The sequence below is a fragment of the Perognathus longimembris genome, chromosome 19 (assembly GCF_023159225.1).
Source record: "Perognathus longimembris pacificus isolate PPM17 chromosome 19, ASM2315922v1, whole genome shotgun sequence".
Taxonomy (NCBI): Eukaryota; Metazoa; Chordata; class Mammalia; order Rodentia; family Heteromyidae; genus Perognathus; species Perognathus longimembris.
This window is the reverse complement of record NC_063179.1, coordinates 31,555,188-31,580,317: the sequence shown is the minus strand read 5'-3', so window position 1 is coordinate 31,580,317 and position 25,130 is coordinate 31,555,188. Positions and strand designations below refer to the sequence as shown.

At 38.4% G+C, this 25,130-nt stretch overlaps 1 protein-coding gene and 1 long non-coding RNA gene across 2 annotated transcripts in view; one reads left to right on the top strand and one right to left on the bottom strand.

The window, feature by feature from the left end:
- Positions 1 to 25,130, top strand: part of Arl15 (ADP ribosylation factor like GTPase 15) — a 386,850-nt gene that overhangs the window by 318,488 nt on the left and 43,232 nt on the right. The gene's annotated exons all lie outside the window — the stretch shown is intronic.
- Positions 1,206 to 6,047, bottom strand: LOC125367746. The gene is made up of 2 exons (XR_007214139.1): positions 1,396 to 6,047; positions 1,206 to 1,247 (listed from the first exon to the last, which is right to left on the bottom strand). It is a non-coding gene; the product is annotated as an uncharacterized LOC125367746 (long non-coding RNA).

The window sequence follows — 25,130 nt, the reverse complement described above, 5'->3', positions numbered from 1 at the left end:
CTGCTGGATGCATGCAAGGAATGCTTTACCAAGTACTTAACATATTTATAAAGTTCTACAAAGAGGATATGGTAAATCTCACTATATAATCTGAGCAGAATAAAAAGTCTCCATATAAAAATAGATACTCTTTAAAAGATACCTAATTGTTGAATAAAGTAAATTACTGGGAAGTCAAGATTGAGTAGAGGGTGGGCACTCCTCTCCATCTTTGCTGCCATCTTCCATTTTCTGTAGTGCTTACCTGAAGACAGGTTCTTTCAGGTCTCCATTCCAGGTGATATGATGAACCAGGACCCAGAAGGGTCAAGGTAGGATTGACTTTTGCTTTTGTATTACCCAAAGCAGAAGATGTGCTTTTCAGTGCCAGGAAAAGCAGAGATCTTCACCCAACAACCATATCCAGATGGGTTCCAAAGCTAGTGTTGGAGTATAGCACCACCATTATCCAAGGGCAGGGTATGATGCTAGAAACACTGCCATGATCAGTGCTCCTTCCATATAATAGTGTTCATGTTGAGCTTAGCTCCAGTGTTTTTACACCTGTTACCCCAGCTACTCAGGAGGCTGAAATCTGAGGGTCGCAGTTCAGCCAGCCAGGGCAAGAAGGTCCATGAGACCCTTATCTCCAGTTAAATACCAAAAGGCCCGGAACTGGAGCTGTGGCTCAAGTGTTAGAGTGCTAGCCTTGAGAGAGGGAATAAAAAGCTCAGAATTCAAGCCACAGGACCAGTACAGAGAGAGAGAGAGAGATAGAGAGAGAGAGAGAGGAAGAAAGAGAGAGAGCACTCATTTTACAAAAATAGTTACATAAGAACTAATAAACTCTCCTGTGATTAGAGGCTAGGTGGTTCTAGTCAGTAGTATGCTGGAGGATAACATTAGGCAATAATGCCTAATTTTCCTGACTATCTTGAGTATTAAATAAGGTCATATATAGTTAGGCATTGTTGGCTCACTCCTGTAACCCTAGCTACTCAGAAGGCTGATATCAGAGGACAACAGTTCAAAGCCAGCTCCAATTAACCACCAGAAAACCAAAAGTGGTGCTGCAACTCAGTGGTAGAGTAGTAGCCTTGAGCAATAGAAGTTCAGGTACAGAGCCCAGACCCTGAATTCAAACCCTAGGGCGCGCGCGCGCGCGCGCACCCCCCACACACACACACACACACACACACACGGCCATATATCTGAAGCCTTTTTTGCTGGAAGTCTGGCATAGTGCAGATTACCAATAATGTAGATTCCTTTTACAGATTTCTTTTTTTTCTTTCTTTTATTTTTTTATTATTTTTTTTCAAATTTTTATTATCAAACTGATATGCAGAGAGGTTAGTTTCATACGTTAGGCATTGGATATATTACTTGTGCTGTTTGTTACCTCGTCCCTCATACCTTTTTACAGATTTCTGAAAAAGAAATATGAGTTTCTGCAGGATTGGGCAGACATAAAATGAGTGAAAAGTGAGAAATAGTCAGGACTTGATAGAGAGTAGACAGGTGATTTGATACTGACTTGAGCTATGGAATTGGGGGATATGATTTAACATGAATTACCTTCTTTCTGTTTGATGTAGTAACAAGCTAATCTGTCAAAGAATAAGAATGTGGTTGTGGTTTCTACACCTAGACATTGATCTTGGGTCCCAAGATAGAAATGTATTTCCTGATGTTGGATGGATACAATGAATGTAGCAACCTTAAGTAACTAAGCCCTTCTTGGTTATCCAGACCAAAGGACTCCAGGGAGCACTGGTTTCCCAAACATGAGGATTCTACCTACCCCTTAGAAGGAAAGAATGCTCCTTATCTTTTTTTTATAATTGGAAAAAAAAAGTTGAAAGAGGAAAAATCTACTATATAAAAGAGAGTTCTTGAGCCAGTATATGATATGAAAATAATCTTAGATTTTGAAAATATAAGATGATAGACTTCCTCTCATATTCTCTTGGCTAACTCTCTCAAGTTCCTTAAGTGGCATCTCTTCCCACCCCAACTCTCCCATCTCTCTTCCTGGTTCTGTCCACCCTAAGCAATTCTTCCAATTTCTCACCCAGAGTGCTCTGAGCATCTACAGTCACCACTATACAATTAACTACAATTCTGTGCAACATATTGTCTGCACTATATTCTCTGCCATAGGAAGCTGAACTATTTAAAAAGCTCATTAAAGTGTACAGACAACCCAGAACCTATTTTGCTGTATAAAAATCATTTTAATAACAGAAATTTTAGACATGTAAATATAATAAGCATCTATGAGCTCCCTCCCAACTCAATACTAATAACCCTTGACATTTTATAGAGTACTTTTTAAAATAGTTTCCAAGACACTTATATCATCTTCCTTAATTCCTCTGAGGTTGATGGAATCTTGTCCATTTTATAGAAGAGAGATAAGTTCAGAAAGGTTAAGTAAGAAACCTCCCCAGAATTATGAAGCCTAGTAATTGGCAAAATGAGAGCTCCAATCAAGTCTTCATTTTCTTTCTATACCACAGCCGCATCTCCTAGTGATAGTCTTGTTCAGCATGGTTATAAATATTTATGAACATTATGTCACTGCTCTGAATGGCTATATATTACTATTTTGACTATTTTATGATAGTGAGTTGCTGCAGCAAAGCGGACATTTGCAAGAATTCAATGTACAGAGGTTTTATATTCCTTCCACTTTATAATTTTCACCCTTTGCTAGCAACAGCATTGTTATGTAACAACAAATAAAGAGAATATTTCCTTTTCTGTCATCTAATGCAACTGTTTCAGATTATTTGCTCTTTTCACGTACTTAAACACACCTTAGACTCCATATTACAGGTTTTCTACTGACACTGTGAAGTCCCAGTGCTGTTTCTTATTTGAATGTTTTCCTATTTGACACCTAATAATAAAAAAGTTATTGGCACAGTAATAGAGTTTCATCTTTCTTCGTGTTTAAAAGCATTTAGAAATTATTGCAGTTCTTACACAAAAATCGCAGTAGAATTAAATAGGCATTTCCCTAGAGAGATGAAGATTGAAATTTGAAAGTAAATCACTGCTAACTTTCAGCCAACAACAAGAAAATAAAAAATCATGGAGATGATATTTTTTTCATTTTCTTTTTTTTAATGCAACACTCAAACCAGGGAGTGTCCTGTAAAACAAGCCCAAAGCACGTTTTGTACCTAAGCTAAAAATTACTTTTGTGGCCTTTGACATATCAAGGGACATTGCTATTATAAAGCAAGCATAAGAAGAAATATGTTCAATCTTTTAGAAATTTAAACAGAAGAAACTGCTTTTGTCTGTGCACAGATTGTCCAAAACACATTTGTACTAATTGTTCTGTTTATGAAACTTGAGTTACCATTCCCCAAAGCATGAAATATAAAAGAAACACATTTTCTTTTATCCAAAGCCTAAGAGAATTAGTAAAAATATGATATAATGTAGTAGTTGGTAAGGAAGAAACCATAGCTTTAAAATTGTCAATCAGAGAAAAAGAGTCATGGAGAAACAATTGATCTAGCCAGGTCTCTCTATGTATTTACTTACTGGTCATCAGATCAAAAGTATGGAAGGAGAAGGGAGATTTTCTGAACAGTTGTATAAAGGTGTATTTGTATTATCTCTATCGATGCTTTTTAAAATAAAATTTGCAAACTGATGCCAGTAGGCAAGACCATAAATAAAGACTTTCAGAGAATGCATTTAAGAAACTTGCAGCAATTTGATATCACTTACAGCATCCAAGCGTGTGATTTTTGAATGCTATAACAGCATAGCTCAGGTCTGTGATGAATTAGAAAACAGAAAAGAAACCAGCTCCCTTATCACTGATGGCATTGGAAGCTCTGCTATCACTCAGGGGCTGCAAAGTTTTTCTGGAAAGGGTCAGATTGTAAATATTTTAGGCTCTGCATATCATACTTCAAAGTTCCAACTGTTCAACTCAGATTCCAAAGCGTCCAAGCCTATACTATGTAAACAAATACATGTGGCTGTCTTCCCATCAATCTTCATTTATAGCCATTGACATTTGAATTTCATCTAAGTTTCACAGGTCACAAAAATACTGCTATTATTTTGATTCCCACCCTCCCAGCCATTTAATAATGTGAAATGCATTCTTAGTTCCTGCAGGCTATACAAAAACAGGCAGTGGGCCCAATTTGGCCTCAGGCAGTGTCTGCTAACCCAGCTAGCTCAGCAGCCCAGCCATCCAAGAGCAGATGCTGTTGTTTCCTAGTCTCTGTATCCCCTCTGTCTCTGGGATTTTAATTGCCACTTTCACTCTGCAGTTGTAGTTATTATTCAGGTTTACCTTAGAGCACTCACAATGCTTAGAACATTATGTTTAATAAAGTCCAGAAGGAAAATGTCCCAAGTATCACCATGGGAATACACTTTAGAATGCACTGTGACCTGCTTGTTTAGAGGGGAAAAAGTCATTGAAGAAAACTCGGACAGATCTCTTTATCAGGTGTATAAGCTTATCAGTGGGCTGTTGTAATTTGCTATCCACAATGATAGAGCATGCATGGAAATTCTGCTTCATAATTACCTCAAAAGGGAGACATGATCTGTTTTGATGATAATCAAGTGACAGAAAGGTGTGAGTACATTCTGTGAATTTAAGCCAACAAAATAGAAAAGTGTTCAGATTCCCTCTGTCTCAGACCCTTGTGTTGACCTTCATCACTGCCAAAGCAAACAACCATCAGGACGCCATCTTGTTACTGCTGGGAGACGTGTCCCTTGACTTAAGAGGAGAGTTCCCTCACCCCTCACCGTCTTGACTGAAATCACCTCCTTTTATGCCTTAGTTGATTTTTCACATAATATCATAGCATTCAAGTTTGCATATTTACTTAACTTTTTTTCACATGAATGTAGAACTTTTTTATCTACCCTTAATTAGCAAATATCTACCTGTGAAGGTACCTGTTAGCGAATCACCATAGTGATGGCACTTAGCTTCTTTACTATTTGTTAGTCTGTAGTCTAACCAAAGTTAGGTTTTTCCTCTTGTTTTCATTCTTCACAAATGCCACAGCACTCTTTTGGAAAGAGATATACTTGGAGTATTTCAAACTTGAGGAAACCTTTTATCAAGTTGATAAAGTTCAGGGTTTTGAACTACAGTAATCTGATAGAATCTTCAGTTCGAATCTGTGTTCCCTTTTTGTTCTATTTCAGAATACAGGAGGTTAACTTTTGTATGCATGCCATGGCGTTTTTGGACTAACTCAAACCCTCCAAAAAGTGAAGACCATGAAACAAACCAGTGTTCAAGGAGACATATTTTTGGAATACAAACAATCCCATTAAGGCAGTATTTTGTGTAGAGATCGTTTGATCATAAACATGCTGTCTTCTGTGACAATGTTTTAATCTGACAAAGAAACTACACCTCCTAAATGAGAACACACGGCAAATGTTGGTATCTTGATTCTATCATAAATCCATTTTCAAACACAGCAACTTCTTAAGTAGGCCATTTCCTATTTTTGACTTGAAAATCAAACTCAGACTATTATATGTGCTTTTTTCATTGTTCATATTTAATTATGCAGTAGGTTATTCTTTTAATTTTTAATGTATCTGTGAAGAAAATATCTTTTCCTCTAAAGCTTAGATATTGAGCAGAGTACCAGTTACATAGCTAGTCCATGAAAAACACGATGTGGAGATAACTGACTTTAGCTGGAACTGTAGAATCCTATAAAGAATCCTATATCCAGTGGGAATTAAATTATTTGAATGATTGTTGTCCTGTAAGTATTGAGGTTTATTCATCCAACTGTTTGTTAAGTGCTTTTCATATGGCAATCATTATGTAGTTTTTAGTTTATTAAGATTATAAAATCATTTTTGTTAACTATTAGTTTCTTTTATTTTTGAATAGTAGTGATTGAACTAACGGCTTCCCTCTACTACTTGAGATCGGCCCCCAGCCCAGACACTTGTAAATATAAATAAAATCCTTAAAATTTAAGAGGTAAACTCTTCAAAATGGCAACCAAAGACATTTGAGTGTGTGTGTGTGTGTGTGTGTGTGTGTGTGTGTGTGTGTGTATGTATGTATGTTCAGTTGGAAAGATCCATGAGTGCCAAGCCATATACTTTTATGTGGCAAGTTTCATTGTAGCCTGTAGCCCAGTACTTTCCAGTGAGTTAATTCTCATCAATGTGAACAAATAATGAATAAGCATAATTGTGGTTTAAGTGACCTATTCTGTGCTTCTAGAAAAGTATTTTAGCAAGTGTAAGACCCTTAGCTAATGAAAAAAAGTTAGATATATAAAAGGAAATGAACTCTCTTAATTGTCTTCTTAATAAAAATATATCCATTTGGAAGTAATAACTTCGCTATTTTAATAACTACAGCTGGTTTGGAAATCTATTAGATAAAGGCTCCAACAGCATAAACTAATAGTTTTGTATTACTAGATTGCTTCCAGATTTCTCTTTTTATATTCATTGAATAATAGTCATATATAGGACCAAATTTCTAATGTTTCTTTCCAGGAGAGCCCCTCTTATGCAAATATCAGATCTATAAAGCTATGAAATAAGTATTTGGGCAAATGTTACAAGACCAATCGGCTTGTTTTTTTTTTTTTACAGCTGGTTTATGAGGGACTCTTACATAATGGCCAAAGAATCAGAAAGCCTTACAATTATGATTAAAAATAGGTGGGAAAGTTCTAGCTCTTCTCAGACCCTTGCATTCCTTCCTCACTGTCTATCTACTATGCTTGAATTATATCTCTGTATTGTGGTCTCTGCATTCAGTCTTTATCTCACACTCTCAAAGTTTTAGGCAAAAATCTAACTGTTTTACTTGTGCTCCTTAATGTTTCTTTTCTTTCTAACATGTTTATTCCATGATAGTATTGTTTCACTTATTGTTCTCCTTTAATCTCCTTGTATCTTTTGCTTTTAACTTATCTCATTGACTAATATTTTAATCTATACTTTTAATATTGTAGTATAATGCTCTCCGGGACATATTTTGGAGAGGTGGAGAAGTGATTTTTTGATCTTCTTCCTACCACTCCCTTTCTCCTTCTCTTCCTTTGGTTTTTTTGGTTAGTAGCCTAGCTTGGTTTTCAGTCTTTGTTTTTGTTAGACTTAAGCTTAATGTGAACAATCAGGGTTTTCTCTTGGCTCTATAGTGTTGCTGGGTTGTCTTTGTCTCTTTGTATTTCACTTTACCTTCTCTGATTAAACCATTTGTTTTTTCCTAGAGCTTTGGGGTTTTTTTTGTTTGTTTTTGTTTTTGTTTTTGTTTTTTTGCCAGTCCTAGGCCGTGAACTCAGGACCTGAGCACTGTCCCTGGCTTCTTTTTTGCTCAAGGCTAGCACTCTGCCACTTGAGCCACAGCGCCACTTCTGGCCATTTTCTGTATATGTGGTGCTGAGGAATCGAACCCAGGGCCTCATGTATACGAGGCAAGCACTCTTGCCACTAGGCCATATTCCCAGCCCCCCTAGAACTTTGTTTAATGCAAGGGATTGACCTGAGGACCTAGAGCTGGAAAAGAGATAGTTGAGTTGGAGCTGCATGCACTTTGCTCTAGGTTCTGGATTTTGTTCTACTTTAGTAATCGTGTTAAATTCCTCAAGGCAGGATTAAGCTAATCTACATATTCACAAATGTATATCTCCTGAGAAGTACTAGTATAGAATTTCTCCATTCTGGCTTTGGATTGTTCTCTTCAAGGTAATAGTAAGTCTGTCTCCATCTGTCAATCCATTTGTCAGTCCATCTATCTATCTATCTATCTATCTATCTATCTATCTATCTATCTATCTATCTATCTATCTATCTAATCTCCCAAGAAAGCCAGTCATTCCCTACCATTGCTAAGCCCTGCCTTACCCCAGCTTGTAGGTGAGTACTTTCCAAGTGAATGGAGGAAGAAAGAACCTGTGGTATTTGACCATCCAAGGCTTTATCAATCCAGAGAAGGAAGGGAACTTCACCCTTTATTCTCTTTCTCTTCCCACCTTGAAACACACACACACACACACACACACACACACACACACACACACACACACACTTAATTCTTCTCTTTGAACTGTTAACTGCTGACACAGCAGCTTTGGTAGGCTAGTATACCCCATGTTAGCACCGACTTGGATTTAACACCATTTGCAATGGCAGTCCCCTCTCTCCATCCTAGCTCTGGCCTTTATTTCATTAGCTTCACAGTAATGAGATCGCACACACGTGATTGGATTTGTTAGACTCCTTCATACAATGTTATAACACAGTCTGGCTGTAATTAATTAGCTTTGCTAGATTCTGACTCATCTCCCTTTGTTTCTCCTCCTTTTCTCCCAAGCCTGAAGAATCAAAATGGTGTCCTACTTTGCTTTTCTGTTTCATTGAGACCCTATCATGGCAGCACGGCAGGGAAGGGTTTTTACTTTGGGTGGATTTTTCCATCTGTTCCCAAAGTGGCCAAAATGCCACTTTAGGTCCATTGTCTACAAATTTGAGGCTATTCATAATAGTTTTCTAGATTTGTCCACCTAAACATTACCATGTCTAATAAAAACCTATAAGCCTCACCTTCTTGGAATCTTTTCCTAAAATACAACTTTTAAAGATTATAGTAAGATTTTCTTCTTAACTAGCTTAGTTTCTGTTAACACTTTTAATGTAAGAAGAAAAAAAGAACTCATTAAATTAAATTTTTTATTTACTTCTAAATTTATTAAATTAAAAAAGATTTTAAATGGTGATTTTTAAAGTTTATTCCAAAGAGTTTAGGGAAAAGATTCAAAATCTGTCATTCTACTCTGTCATTTCAACCTAGCACAGAAGTTCTGTGCTTGGCGCTTGAAATTTATTTTCACTTTTAATCTTAACACCACCATTTCAGCAAACCTTAGGGATATTATCTTTATTCACAATAAGGAAACAAGTTTGAGATGTAAAGTTTCCATTGACTCCCTGCTAATAGGTGAAAGGTCAGGGTCAAGTGCAAATTACACAGAAGATCTGAGCTTGTGGTCTTCTGCCTCTTACACTGCGAGACTGTATCGCTGGCTGATTCTGGTTACCTCGGTGACCCCTCCAGACCTCATTCACTTCATATCTAAAATGAGGGACATGCCTCCAGGGTCCTTCCCAGCTCAAAACTTCTGTGTTTATGGTTAGTGGATTGAGGAGACTACATTTTACTTTAATGTAAATTTATTTGACTTTATATTTAATAGGAATGGCCATACATTTCAACTTTAAATATATATTTACATATTTCTGCAGTCAGGAATTTTGGATTATATAAACCTTTTTGTTTTCTCAACTCATTTTTCAGGTGCTTTGGAATTTGACTGCTGTACTTTCTAACATATGGTGTTTGCAACAGTAAAGTTGGAAATTTTTATTCAAATGTAGATTTTTTTTCTTCCTCCCTCTGGATTATGCTGTGTATGTTTAACAGTTCTCAGGGTGCTGACAGTGCCTGACTGGAGGCACTGGAAACAAAGCAAAATTATGTAACCTTTACCCTTGACCTCAACAAACCAAGTTAGCTAACCAAAGCTTATATTAAGAAGACTACAGGGCTGGGGATATAGCCTAGCGGCAAGAGTGCCAGCCTCGGATACACGAGGCCCTAGGTTTGATTCCCCAGCACCACATATACAGAAAACGGCCAGAAGCGGCGCTGTGGCTCAAGTGGCAGAGTGCTAGCCTTGAGCGGGAAGAAGCCAGGGACAGTGCTCAGGCCCTGAGTCCAAGGCCCAGGACTGGCAAAAAAAAAAAAAAAAAAAAAAAAGAAGACTACAAACCCTGCCTCTAACAGTTTCTAATTTAAAAGATAAACTACCTGATGTCAACGTACATCTTAACTCATCTGTGCATATGCAGTAAACAGCAGGAACATATCAGCGTTCATAGCTATGAAGCAATTGTTATCCTGAAACTAGGAAATACTAGATACAATCATGGTCATCTAGAACTAACAGTGAGAATGATATGAAATGACTGTGGGCAGATTGGAGTTGCCTTGGAGGTAAAGTTACACAAGGCGGGATTTTTATTTGAACAGAGAAGTAGGGATTCATCTTCATCTCTCCTGACCACTCCACAAACTTCTTCCTAAAACCCATCCTCAAGAGATCGCAGTTCAGAAGGTTGCAGTCTTCCTCCCCCATCCTTTCTAACTTACATTCCCTTCCCGGGAAGGGATCCATGGAAGTACTCAGGCCAGTCTTTCTCTGTATAATATCACTTAAGTAGATTATCTCCGGCTGTTTTTTTTTTTTTTTTTTCATCTCCCATTTTGTTCATTTGATGTTTTTTTTGGTTTTTTGTTTGTGTGGGGACTAGGGCTTAAACTCATCCTTAACATCTCATTTGGCTTTTTCACTCAAGGATGGAGCTATAAACCACATGAGCCACAGCTCCACTTCAGGCTTTTTGCTGGTTCATTAGAATTGGGATATTAATGGGTATTGTATTGAATTTGTAGATAGCCTTTGGCAATATTGCCATTTTGATTATATTAATCCTCCCAATCCAGGAGCATGGGAGGTTTTTCCATTTCCTTAATTCTGACTTAATTTCATTTTTCAAGCTTTTAAAGTTTTCATCAAAGAGGTCTTTCACTTCTTTGGTTAAGGTTATTCCTAGGTATTTTATGTTTTTGGGGGCTATTGCAAAAGGAGTTGCTTTCCTGATTTCAGCCTCGGTCTTTGGGTTGTTAGAATAGAGAAAGGCCATTGATTTTTGAGGATTTATTTTATATCCTGCAACTTTGCCAAAGTTTTGGATCAGCTCTAGTAGCTTGGGGGTAGAGTCTATGGGATTCTTTAGGTATAGGATCATGTTATCTGCGAAGAGAGAAAGTTTAACTTCATCTTTTCCTATTTGGATCCCCTTTATATTTTCTTCTTGCCTAATTGCTCTGGCAAGGAATTCTAGTACTATGTTGAAGAGCAGGGGAGAGAGTGGACATCCCTGCCTTGTTGCTGATTTTAAAGGGAATGGTTTTAGTTTTTCACCATTTAGAGTTATGCTTGCTGTTGGTTTGTCATAAACTGCCTTGATTATATTTAGGAATGTTCCCTGGAATCCCAGTTTTTACAGGGCTTTTAGCATAAATGGGTGCTGGATTTTATCGAACGCTTTTTTTGCATCCAGAGATAAAACCATGTGGTTCTTTAGCTTGCTCCGGTTGATGTGGTGGATTACATTAATTGACTTGCGTATATTAAACCAACTTTGCATTCCTGGTATGAATCCAGTTTGATCATGGTGTATGATTTTTTTGATGACCTGTTGAAGTCGATTGGCCAGAATTTTGTTGAGAATTTTTGCGTCTATGTTCATCAGGGAAATCGGTCTGTAGTCCTCTTTCCGTGATGAGTCCCTGCCTGGTTTTAGGATGAGGGTTATACTGGCTTCATAGGATGAATCTGGTAGTGAACGTTCTCTTTCAATTTAATTGAAGAGTTTGAGAGATATTGGTGTGAGTTCTCTTTTGAAGGCCTTGTAGAATTCTGCAGTGAATCCATCTGGACCTGGGCTTTTCTTGGATGGGAGATCATTTATTGCTGTTTCTATTTCAATACTGGACATGGGTCTGTTTAGAAGATTTTAATCTTCATGGTTAAGTTTGGGGATATGAATTTTTTCTAGGAAATCATCCATTTCTTCCAAGTTCTCAAATTTGTTGGCATAAAGGTTTGCAAAATAGTCCCTTATTATTTATGAATTTCGGTTATTTCTGTGGTGATGTTACCTGTATCATCTCTTATCTTGTTTATTTGAGTGTGCTGCCTTCGTTTTTTGGTCAGGTTTGCCAGGGGTCTGTCTATCTTGTTGATTTTTTCAAAGAACCAACTCTTTGTTTTGTTGATTCTTTCGATGGTTTTTTTCGTCTCTAATTGATTTAATTCTGATTTGATTTTAATTATTTGCTTCCGTTTATTGACTTGGGGTTTGGCTTGTTGTTTTCTCTCAAGGAAAGTAAGGTGCTTCCTTAAATTATTGAGTTGCTGTTTCTCCAGTTTGTTGATGTATGTACTCAGAGATATAAATTTTCCTCTGAGTACTGCCTTTGCTGTGTCCCAAAGTAGCTGGTACTTTGTGTCCTCAACTTGGTTGAATTCCATAAACATTTGAATTTCTGTTTTAATTTCTTCAATGACCCACTGATGGGTCAGCAGTGTGTTGTTTAGTCTCCATGAATTATAGGATTTTCTGTGGTAGCTGTTTGAGTTGAGCTCTAATTTTATTCCATTGTGGTCTGAGAGAATGCAGGGAATGGTTTTGATACTTCTGAATTTGTACAGATTTTCTTTGTGCCCTAAGATGTGATCTATTTTGGAGAATATTCCATGTGCTGCCGAGAAGAATGTGTATTCTGTTGTTGCTGGGTGGAATATTCTGTAGATGTGGGTTAAGTCTAGTTGGTCTATGCAATTATTTAGTTCTGTGGTTTCTTTGTTCAGTTTTTGGTGTGTTGATCTTTCCAGAGGTGATAGTGAAGTGTTAAAGTCTCCAACTATCAATGTGTTTGGGTCTGTGAGTGTTTTTAGAGTCAGTAGTGTTTGTTTGATGAAGTTGGGTGCTCCTGTATTTGGTGTGTAGATATTTAGAATGGTTATATCTTCCTGTAGGAGAGATCCCTTTACTAGTATGTAGTAGCCTTCTTTGTCTCTTCTTACCTTTTTTAATTTGAAGTCAATTTTGTCTGATATTAGTATTGCAACTCCAGCCTGCTTATGGGGGCCATTTGCTTGATAGATTTGTTTCCAGCCTTTCACTTTTAGAAGATGTTTACTTTTGCTGGATAGATTTGTCTCTTGGAGGCAGCAGAAAGATGGATTTTGATTTTTGATCCAACTTATGAGCTTATGTCGTTTGATTGGAGAATTAAGTCCATTAATGTTGAGAGTTAGGGTTGAGAGATGATCGTTTGTTCCTTTCATTATCACTATCTTGTTTAAAGCTGTGTCTTCCCATTTCTTGATCTGATGTTTAATATTTAGGGTTCATTTCTCTGTCTGTATTGGGATCTTGATTATTTTCCCTGTATAGTACATCTTTAAGGATTTTGTGTAAAGCTGGTTTGGTGGAGATATATTGTTTCAGTTTTTCCTTACTGTGGAAGACTTTCATTTGACCTTCGGCTATGAATGAGAGTTTGGCTGGGTACAGAATTCTTGGTTGGTAGTTATTTTTATTTAGTGTTTGGTATACTTCATTCCAGACTCTCCTTGCTTTCATGGTCTCTGCTGAGAAGTCTGGGGTAATTCTGATTGCTTTTTCTTTATATGTGAATGTTTTCTTCTCCCTAACAGCTTTAAGGATTCTTTCCTTGTACTCTCCTGATCCTGTTTTGATCACAATGTGTCGGTGGGATGTCCTATTCTGGTCTGGTCGGTTTGGGGTTCTAAATGCTTCTTGTATCTGTATAAGCCTTTCCTTCTGGATATTTGGGAAGTTCTCAGCTAATATTCTGTTAAATAGATTGCCTATCCCATCAACCTCTTTCTCCAAGTTTTCCTCAATACCTATTATCCTTAAATTGGGCTTCCTGATCGTGTCTTGAATCTCCTGTAGTGATCTGTTTTGTTGATTGGACTGGATTTGTATTGATTTTTTTATCTTTCTCCATAGAATCTAAGGAATCTTCAGCTCCTGAGATTCGATCCTCTGCTTCAGTTAGTCGGGACTGTAGGCTAGCTACTTGATTTCGAATCTCTTTTCCTTCTGACTTGTCTTTCCTGATGATTTCCATGTCATTTCTTAGGTCTTGTATGGACTTCTTTACTTCACTAACTTCATTACTTTGGTTTTGAGTGTTGTCTCTCAAATCTTTAAGCTGGGTTGCTATCTTTTCATTTGACTCTTGAAGTTCATTTATCTTTCTATTTGTGGATGCCATGAAATTCTCCATTAATTTCTGTTTTTCCTCCTCACACTCTAGAATAATTGACTGAAGAGATTCAAACTTTTCATTTATCATGTTTATCTGTAGACTTTATAGAGCATTTTGGGGGTTCTCTTCTATGTCTTTGATTGACTGCTCTGCTTCCTGCTTGTTTTGAGTGGGGGATAAGACTTCATTGTTTGCCATCTTTCTTGTGTTCCTTCTGCCCATTTGGATTGGAAATGCCAGTCTACCAGTACCTGTGAGCACTGTTTAAGACCCAAAGCAGCCCTTACCAAGCACTGTTGTGTAAATCTTACAAGTTCACAATTATATACAGATACCTTGTATACCTGTCTATAAAATTAGATTTGGTGTTCCTAAAGAATACAATTTCAATATAACAACCGATCCTGGACCCTGTATTCAGTAGTTACTTATTTACTGTTACAACCCTATAAGCAATTCTTGTTTTTATATTAAGTTCTTTTAGGACTGGCTTTCTCTATGAACCCCTTTGATTCACTCAGATTAAGCTGGGATACCCTCTATCCAATAACCAGGAGTCAATGGAACCTGGAGGTCCAGGCAGTAAGTCAGGAGGGTAAGTTGGAGGTAGTAAAGAGAATAGAGTAAAATGTATTAGGGGGGTGGGGATGATTTTGGTTTAGTTTCAGTGACGTGGATATGTGGAGAAGAGTTGAATCAGTAGAAAGAACAAGGTTAAAATGATAGACAATGGAGAGTTAGCAGAAAAGAGTGGAGGTGTTATTCATAGGAAAGTAATTTTTAAAGAAAGAGAATGCAAAGAGAGAAATAAAGTAAAAATACTGGAAGGCAGATGCACAAAACAGAGAAAATTATTTTAAAAAGAAAAAAAAGAAAAAGGAAAAAATCCAGAAAAGGATCAACCCAAATAAACAAACAAACAAAAAAAAAAAAACTTGATAAAACAAACCGGTAAAAATGGAAACCAAACAAGAAAAAAAAAAACCAACGACGTTTCAGAAGTAAAAAAAATTAAAAAAAAATTTTTTTTTAAGTTTAAAAAATGTTTGAAAAGAAAAAAAAAATGGAGTCCTCCTTGTTTGGGTGGTCTTTCCCCAGTCTCTGGTTTCCTTGCGATGGTCTGCAGTCTATTTTCCTGATTGGCTGGTTTGACTTGCTTTCAGTTTGCAGGGGGTGGATCTGTTATGACCCTTCTCCCCTGTTGGTGCAATCCTGGATCTCTGTGGTTCGCACAGCTTGCAGGTAGGCCTTGGGCGTCCTCTGTAGATGGGGAAGTGAGTAGTCTCGGGAACTGTGGCTCCTCTGTCTGTTGTGGGGCCGCTGCCTTTGACGCCTGGCTTTGAATAGGCTTTGGACTCAGCAGGGCGGGCGCCTCTGGCCTGTTTTACCCGGCTGAGAGTTGCTTGCCTGGAGGAGGTTTCTCCCTCCTGGGCAGGGTGGCCTCCTTGGCGGAGGTGGCTATGGAATGCAGCTCCGTTTTGGGCTGGGAATTGGGCTTCCTCTGTGACAGGACCGTTTAGCTGTCCCAGGAACTGTTTGTTTCCCCATCTAGTGTTTCCGTGCTGTGTGTAGCTGCTCGCCGCTATTGCTTTAAATTTAGAAATTCAGGCGGACAGGGCGGGGCACCTCTGGCTAAGCCAAGGCCCAGGACATGCCTCTTGCCTGGGCAGGGGCTGTTCTCCTGGGCGGAGCTGGCTCTCACTGGTCAGTCCCTCTTGCCATTTTCAAAGATGGCTCCTTTGACCTCACTTTCCCCAGGCCCGCTTTAGTTCCAATCTGGTCTGACCCTATGCCCGTGGCAAAGATGGTGCTTTGCTCTGGCGGTAGGGGAAGGGCTGTCTTCCAGAAGCTGCTCTGTGGGCGCGAGTGAGAATATCTTTTGTGGGGTACTCACGCTTTCTCTGCGATTTCAGGTCGTCTGTGCTCAGCTGCCATCTGGAGTATTTCTCCCTGGTCTACACTGTGTGCTTTAGCAGCGCGGAGTACGGGTCGCTGTGCTGGGCGCTGTGCCAGTTCCGGCACTGGCGTGGCGGCGGGACTCCGCCCAGAGCTCAAATCTGTGTTTTCAGACGAGCAAAGTCGATTTTTCCTTCCTGGCCAGAATCCCTGTACTGTTAGAACTTACTCTGGCTGTCTTTCTAGGAGTAAAAGTTTCTATGGGGTGAGAAAACTGCGATGTCGGAGGGAGCTCAGCTAGGGCTCTGGTGCTCCTCCGCCGTCTTCCCAGAAGTCCCAGTTTCATTCTTATATTTTCCACAAGATTGTTCAAACTACTCCCTCTGGACTTTTCCTAAGACCTCATGTCTAGGCTATTTGTGGAATTGATAATACCGTCCAACTTACCCAAGTATTCATGCACACCTTGCCACTTGTTAGACTCTGTGCTAGCCATGATATGTGATGATATGTGTCAAAGAAGCCAAAGGCCTTGTATGATTTCTGTAAGAAATTTCATTTTTTTTATCCTTTACTTGCTATGTCACTCCCTTTTTTTATGATTTTTGTTCTCTAATCCCACACATCACAAGATAGTGAGGCAAGGTGGTATCTTCAGTGTTCCATACCACCACTTGTACATCATTTCCTTTCATTGGAAAGTCCTACTTTCTTTGAGACACAATCCATGATACTACCAGCCACCTTGGTAGACACTTTCTCTGTAATTTCCTATTTATTTTTTTCCATTATTCATTAAAACTGAAGCCACTGGATTCACTCTTCTTTTCTCATGGCTCTATGCAGCTATGCAGCCCCTAGGTTGAAAATTCACCCACCTACCTCTTAGTTCCTTGAGCTCCTAGAAAATCTTCCTTTCTCTCTGCCTCAGCTACTCACTGTGAAGCCATTCATTCCTCATCATACAGCATAGCTGCGCCACCCAGAAAACCTCATTCTTAAGGACTAACTCTTGGACTATCCCTCCGTATCTGCAACTGAGCATACCAGCTGGAAAAACCTACAGCCTTCTTAATCAGCTTCTCATTAACTGACAACCCTACAACTTAAGTTCTCCTACATTTCTGGCATCTTATCATATATCCCTGTCAGTTCTCTGAGGAATACGAGTTCATAGTTCTCCTTTGTCTACAACCTTCAGTGTCTCCTCCCATTCTCCATGGATGACCTTAGTTCACACAGTAAATAGAAACCATCTGAAATGAACTCTTATCTTCCCATAAGCAAACTGCTGATCTTCTACCTTCACTGTCTTTCTTGTGTCTTTCTTCTTTTCATCTGCTAACATTGGATTTGTTGATTGGCATCATCAGTTTTTACTACTCTCTAGTGGATTATTGCAAGTAGGATGCAAACATGCTTTGTAATACCAATTGATTACATTTTATTTTATTTTTGTGCTAATTATGGAGCTTGAATTCATGTCTTGGGCTCTCTCCCATAGTGCTTTTTGCTCAAGGCTACCACTCAACCACCTGGAGCCACAGCTCAGACTTTCCTGCCCAGGCTGGCTTCAAGCTACCATCCTCAGATTTCAGCCTCCTAAGTAGGATTACAGACGTGAATCACCAGTGCCAGGCACTATTGATATACTCTATCTCTAAACCTCTACTCCAACCCACTTCTTTCTCCACTCTAAAGAATCCCACTTTATTAAAACTGGTAGAGAATATTTAATGTCTTTTAATGCTGCCAATTCTTTATCTCCTGTTTTGTTCTGTAAGCTACACCAGTCAGACTTTCTGTTAGATTCAGGATACTCCAGTAAAACTCCTGAGACCAGTTTCTCTTAAACTAGTTTATTTTGATTTGCATTTTCAGAGATTCAAGTTCAAGATTGGGTAACCCCATTGGTTTAGCCTACAACAGGGCAGCTCTGGATGTAAAAGCACATTTCAGAAGACGTGCTTACATCTTAAGTCAGGAGGAAAAGAGTGGAAGAGACCAAGCTTCCACTGCCCTTTCAAGGGCATCATAGCCCCAATGGCCTCCAGACCTCCCTCAATGTCCTACCCCTTCAAAGCCCACGGACCTTCCAACCCTCTCACCTGGGAATGCTTACATGTGGGCTTTGTAGAGCATTCATTCAAACCATATCCTTATGACTCACGTACTGGGCAGTTCATACTCCTTCTTTACTGCAGCACTTTCTCCACTCACCACTACTCCTCAGAGACACTTCTCCTGACCTCTACATATTGGCGTGTAGCATCATTTCTTGAGCCTCTTGTCCATTGCACTGAAATCCAGATGTCCTCACCTTTCCTGTGTTTTCAGGTACACTGATGACTACTGTCCTATGTTAATGTGGCTGGCCAGAATTCTCTTTACTGAGCTTCAGAGCGTCCCTTGTGCTTCTTCAAGAACTTCTGCAAGAGTGGACTCTTGTCCTTATATTTATTAAAGATAAAGAACTTCCACAAAAGTGGACTATTGTCCTTACATGTATTAAAGATAACAGATTTCTTGGTCTCTTCCCTGTTTGAACACACAAATCTTGAGGAGTATTCTGCCTGATTTGGCCTCAAACACTGATTATCTGGATCTTAGCCTACAAATATTACAGATGTGAGCCACCTGGCTCTTTCTTAATCTCTTTGTGCACACACCCCCACTTTCGTTGTTATTGTTGTAATTCTTTTTGTAAGATAGTCTTTTGTTGTCCAGCCTGGCCTCGAACTTCTGTACTCAAGTGATCCTTCTGCCTCAGCCTCCTGATCAGCTTGTGCATAAACCGGGGCATGAGCCAGTATACTGAACTGCTCCTATGTCTTCTACCAAGATCCCCATCCCCAGTGTTTAACTGTCTAGTGGTGAGCATCTTGAGGAGAGAGATGTCCTATGCTAGAGGGATGGGAGAGAGAGAAGAAAATGGCCAGGAGAAATCACTAATTAAATAACCTGTGCCCCTTCAGAAACACATATGTGTCTTGCCTGTTTTTAATCTACTGGTTCAAGCAGGAAGTGGATTGGCCAATATGTGCTGACAAATTGACCAAGTTGGTATTCATTCCACCAGAGCCTCTGGAGTTTATAGTTTCTGAAAGGAATTGTGTTCTTTGGCAAAGCTAGACGTGGGCATCACTTATCTTCATGAACTTGGCTAGAGTCCTTGAAAAACTTCGACTCAAAAGAAAACAATTTAAACCCAATAATCTTTGCTTCATTTATTTTTAATGACAGGACCTTTCTGTGGGGTTTCCTTCATGAACTTACCTGACCTTCTGAAAAAGAAAAAGTCTACTTCAGATATGGAAATTTATCTATTATCTGTTCCATTCTGTATTTTTCTAAGAACAGTAACTTTTCCATATATTTTCTGTATACAGAATCATTTTTAAAAGATTGTGGGTACATTGTTTTGGTGAATTTGGCCAGAGGTTAGTGAAATGCAATGTTTGATTTGAAGTCAGGTCTTGGGTGCTGTCCCTCAGCTCTTTTGCTCAAAGCTTAGCACCATAACTCTTGAGCCACAGCGCCACTTCTGAATTTTTGGTGGATTGAAGTTAAGAGTCTCATGACCACAATTCTCAGATCTCAGCCTCCTAAGTAGCTAAGATTACGGGCTTGAGCCACTGACACCCAGTTACTTTAAATATATATGTTAAAAAATACTTATACAGAAGTAAAATAGTAAAAAAAGAGAAAAGTAGAAGAATGTTTCAGTTTAACAAATAACATTGTGAAATAAACCACTGACATTTTGTAAGGTAAAAATCTCAATTCTGCTCATTATTATGAAAATAAGTAATAAAATAGTCAACTCATAGCAAGCCAAAGAAACTTCATTGATTAACCTTGTTTAATTAATTTGTAAACTTTAATGAGCAATAAAACAAACATTTTTCTGGCCAAAGCTTCGCCAACTTTTGATGACACAGTTCCCTTTCCCAAAACAATACAATTACAAAAACATTTTGAAAAATTAAGTTGGCTGCATGGAATGACCCTTAAACTATTTATTGTGAAATGTAAATTCAAATTACTGGACTTTCAATGAATTGACATCATATTAGAAATTATTTTTCTAGGGGCTGGAGACATGGCTCTGTTGGTAAAGCACCATCCACTGAGTGAAGGCATCAGGAACCAAGTTTGAGTCCCAGAGTTGGACAAAAAGGAAAAAAAATATACTTCTATTGTTTTTCATATTAAACGTAAGTTCCAGAAGTTGTGGCCATGTTTCTCAGCTTTTCTTCAAATCAGTAATTGCTCTCAGCCAAACATAGAAGCATGACATGTAACTCTGCATATAAAATTTTTTAAATAATCTGTGAGTATGAAAGTTACAATTGGTTTCCCTCTCAGCAAAGAGAATAGAAATCTGCTATGTTCCTGTAGGAGTCCTTTACCACTGATAGGTATGGTTTAAAAGTAAAACCTAAAAGTCAACTACTGAAGAGGCTGCATGACCTGAATTGACAGAGAGGAAATCTATATTACCTTATGGAATTTTAGTGTCATTTTATTGAAGTAATTCTTCCTAATTAACACACCAACAGAGAATGGTAAACTGTCCCTAAGCTTTTTACTCAAGGCTAACTCTCTACCACTTGAGCCACAGCTCTGCTTCTAGCATTTTATTTTTTGGTATTTAATTGGCGATAAGAATTTCGTAGACTTTCCTGCTCAGGCTGACTTCAAAGGGAGATTCTCAGATTTCAGCCTCTGGAGTAGCTAAAATTACAGGCTCGAGCCACGGGTGCCTGGCTTCTAATGATTGCTTTTTAGATGTTAACCTGGCAAAGAGGATATTTAAAATATCTTGATAGGATTGCTATGTGAAAGTAATTGACAAGGTTATTGGTAGGAAAATGTGTGCAGGCTGTTTTGGAAATACAGTTTAATTCTTTGTACAAAAATGTTGAATCCCTGTGTACAACTACTTAATAAAACAAAACAAAAAATAAAAATGGAGATGTAACACCCCCCCCCAAAAAAATTAAGGGGGCTGGGGATATAGCCTAGTGGCAAGAGTGCCTGCCTCGGATACACGAGGCCCTAGGTTCGATTCCCCAGCACCACATATACAGAAAATGGCCAGAAGCGGCGCTGTGGCTCAAGAGGCAGAGTGCTAGCCTTGAGCGGGAAGAAGCCAGGGACAGTGCTCAGGCCCTGAGTCCAAGACCCAGGACTGGCCAAAAAAAAAAAAAAATTAAGGCCCAACTACCCATACATGAGGTTAAAAAAAATCCCCTAGAGTAAGTACTTTAATCTCATTGCTCCAGAACTGTTCTCGGTGTCTTTTTTTAGAGAATATTAAACCAAGGTGAAATATGGGCAGGCCACTTTGTGTAACTTTAAGAAAAGGTAAAATGGAAGAAATATGCCAATAAAAGCAAACTAAAGCATTTTGCAGGTTTGTAGGTTCTCCTAAAATTTATAAACCATATTATTTAAGGATGATTATTTTAACAAACCTCTGGATCAAGAGAAAATGATTTCCTCATTGTGGTTTTCTGTCTTTCCTCAATAATGAACTCTGCTTCTGCTTTTGTGGGAAGGATTGTGAGCACTGATCTAGATAGGGACAGTTGGAATGGTGAGTTGTAGGGATATCCTTGATAATATGGTTGACCCAGTTGGGTACTGTTTGGGTTGGCAAATCCTTTTAATTAAGCACTTCCCCCTCTCCTGTTCACCACTTCATAGCTGTCTTTTTTTCTTCAATATTATAAACAATGATCACACTACTGACCTTGGAGGAGGTAAGAAGAGAGGAGACAGGATAAATGTGAAAACCAAATGAGACTTGCAGAAGAAAAATGTTGCATCAAATCAGGCGGGTGTGTGTGTGTGTGTGTGTGTGTGTGTGTGTGTGTGTGTGTGTGTGTGTGTGTGTGTGTACTTATTTCCTGATAACCTCAGACACTTAATTTATCACTTAGGACATCCGTGGTTAGGGAGTAAATGTCCCATTTTGTAATTGGCCATCATGCCAGGGGTGAAAACCATTGACATTGAGCCTCTGGGGAGGGAGAGCTCTTGGCTCCTGCCACATTGAGTGAATTTTTTTTCCAGTTCTATCAGGTCTATGGTCTCTTGGGGGAATTTGTACCCAAAAAGTATTAAGATTTTTTGGTTGATTTTTTTCCAAAAACATGTGTTTTCTGCATTCCTATTTTATGGAGGAACCATTTCTTTCCTTATTTGGTTTGGATTTGATTAGCAGTGTTTGGGATTCATTTGGTAAACCAAATGAGAAGTAGCAGAGGATGGTGGAATTAGCGCTGGGAAAAGCATGAGAGACCGGGTCTTGGCCTCTGCTTTTCCTATTGCCTGCCCTAGCCCAGTGGATCTTTCTTCTCTCGCTGGCTCCTATTCTCAGGTTCTATGCAGATGGAATGCACTGATAGCTGAAAAACTTGGGTTGTCAACCTCCAACCAAGTTCAAAATTCAACATTCCTTGTAATAATGAAAGTAGCAACACAATAGCAGCTATCAAGATACTTTTAAACATTGTTCTAGTTCCAGCCACAACCTGAAAAGATGGGTATCATTTTTCAGATAATGACACCATAGTTTGCTTCTATCATACAGGTGATGAGTGCCTAAGCCAAGGTTGACACCGAAGTTGGTCCATCTCCCATTATTGCCCAGTGCTCGGATCTCCCAAGCTGGACAACCGGGATGATATTTATTATGCATAAGACTTAGCTCTCCTGCCTTCTAAGCATGTGAATTATGGTAAATTGTTTCCCCTCTTTCGAAGTATTATTAAACTGACATTGGCAAAAATAATGTCTCTATCATGATGTGGCTGGGGATAAATGCATGTACACAAAAAGTCAGCCATTGAAAAAGGTTCGAAGGAAGCAAATAATAGCTTTTCCTCAGCTGCTCATTTACAATCATTATTTGTAAGAAAAGGAGCTTGTTATAAAATAAAAAAAATTATTTGGCCCCTGTATTTGTCTCACTCTAAAAGCTTTCTTATAACCGATTTCTTATATCTTTCCTTTTCTCCTCCAAGGTTAAAAATAAATCTCTGAGATTTATCTGGGATTTGTCATTCTCATTGCTATTTGCTTTAGGGAGATATGGCTACCAACATGCAAATCAGATGTGAATAAATTCCTTTCCACTGCCAGTTGGCTCTCTATATCCTCAAATTTACCCAGGAATCCAGAAAACATTCAACCTCATTGTGAAGATTTCTCTCAGCAACTCATTGAGAGCTTACCGTCTACTGGGCACTGTCCCAGGCACTGAAATTCTGCGTATTTCCAGTGCCTTACTGTAGAGAAATATACAACTTCAGCTTTAAAAAAAAAAGATGAATGCTAGGCACCTTTAAGGAAGACAGGCTTGCTTTCGTACTCTGGTTGGCTGACAGCTGAGTAGGATTCAATTCATTGTTTTCTCTTTTTTGTCACTAATTTTAAATGATTTAAGTGATTAATTATCACTGATTATAAATCTCACAAGCATGTATCTGCTTATGAACAACCACTGCTCCTCAGCAAGGGAGTGTAAAGAAAACAGCTCCTTTAGTGAGTGGGAAAGTGTTAGGGTGTAAGTGTGTTTACTGAGTAACAACATCCAATGGATATGTGTTATTTAATAGACTTTCACGTTGGTTTATGAAGTGATTTAACTCTTTACTCTGAGATTACTCTGTGCCTATTCAGTAGTCAATAAGGACTCACTCACATCTCACTTACGATCTATTTTCTTAACATCTGATAACTCAGCCCTTCTATGTCTCTATTAAGAACATACTTAGAAATTACTACTACCTCTCTGAAAGGGCTCTGGATTCATCCATGTGAGAGCTCTGTTCTGCATAATTAGCCTAGTTTTTTTTTTAAAATCAGATCCTAGCAGTCATTGTCCCAGTATGTGTTAACTCTGTGATGTGACTAGTTCGAATATTGAATATGAGGCAGTAAGCTTCCTAAAGAAAGATGTGTACTGTGCTTTTATGCATCATCACTGAAAGAATTCTGCTTTAAAGTCCAGTGTGAACACTTAATTTTTATTTGCTATTATAAAAGAGTCTCTTTGAGCTGATAAATATGAAAATATGACTGTGATTTGGGCAGGCATCCAGAAACTTTAGAGAGAATGATGCTTTTATCTTTTGAAAGTCCTCTGACTACTGAATTATTCTATTAATAGATGGAATCCAGGGTAATAACATCCTTAGTTCTTCTTCTGTTGGAACTGGCCTTCCTGCTCACCATAGGGAAAAGATGTATGTGTCTAGTGGTAAGAGTTGAGTGTATGTTTATTTAAATCTCCCATTTATTTATGTTTATTTAAGAACTCTCTGTGGCCAGGTTTCTCTTTGTTCTCAATTTATATGATGTCCTCCCTGGAATTCCAGTTAAACAATAAGAAATGGTAGACATGCAGTTTTACATACTTAAGATTACTCATCAAACGACAATACGGAAATCTTGAAATAATGGCAGTTTCCCCAGCACCTAAGAATGAAGTGTTTGTCTTACAGCATGTGTTTTTATATCTCTCTATCCAGTGTAACTGATACAAAACAGCTTTTCACACTATATTTCATTGTGACAAAAAGATTTTATGAAGGGTTAAGCAGGACTCCAGAGGAAATATTTTCAGAGATCAATTAAATACTTGTACATAAGGAACATTTCCATGAACATGTACCAAAAAGCCCTTAAATAGTTCACATAATTTCAGTAAGTATTTAGAACCCCAAGAGAGACCTTAATGATTTCCTTTAGATGAAAATTGTTAGAGTAAAAGAAGGATAAATTATTGTACCAATCAAGATTTATTTTGAGTATGAAGTTAAGGGATTCTGCCCACCCAGCACTCGTTTATACAACCTTTGGGAATTATAGAAATTTAAATTGAAACTTTAGTCAGTGCTTTTTAAGCCACAGCTTGGAAATATTTTGTAGATGTTGTCAAAATATGTAGTATCAGGTACTATCTTCTATGGCTGAACTAAATAACTTAGGAGAAAACATATTCTCATTACAAGGAATCCTTAATCTTGATGGACAAAGGGAAAGGTATTTTTAACACTTTCAAGTTTCTGTTGGATCTCCACTGGGAGAGCTTTCTTCTGGTGATCTGACCTGTGAGGAAGTACTTTTCAAACCATACTTCTTTTGGGTTATTTTTCACAGGTGCGGTTCTCTTCAATCCATGCTTGGACTTTGAAAGACTCTTATTTTGGGGAAAGGCTCTAAGGTTTATCTTTAACCCAAGAAGTAACATCAAAAAGTACAGCAGGTGGGCGACAGTGGCTCACACCTGTTATCCTAGCTACTCAGGAGGGTGAGATCTGAG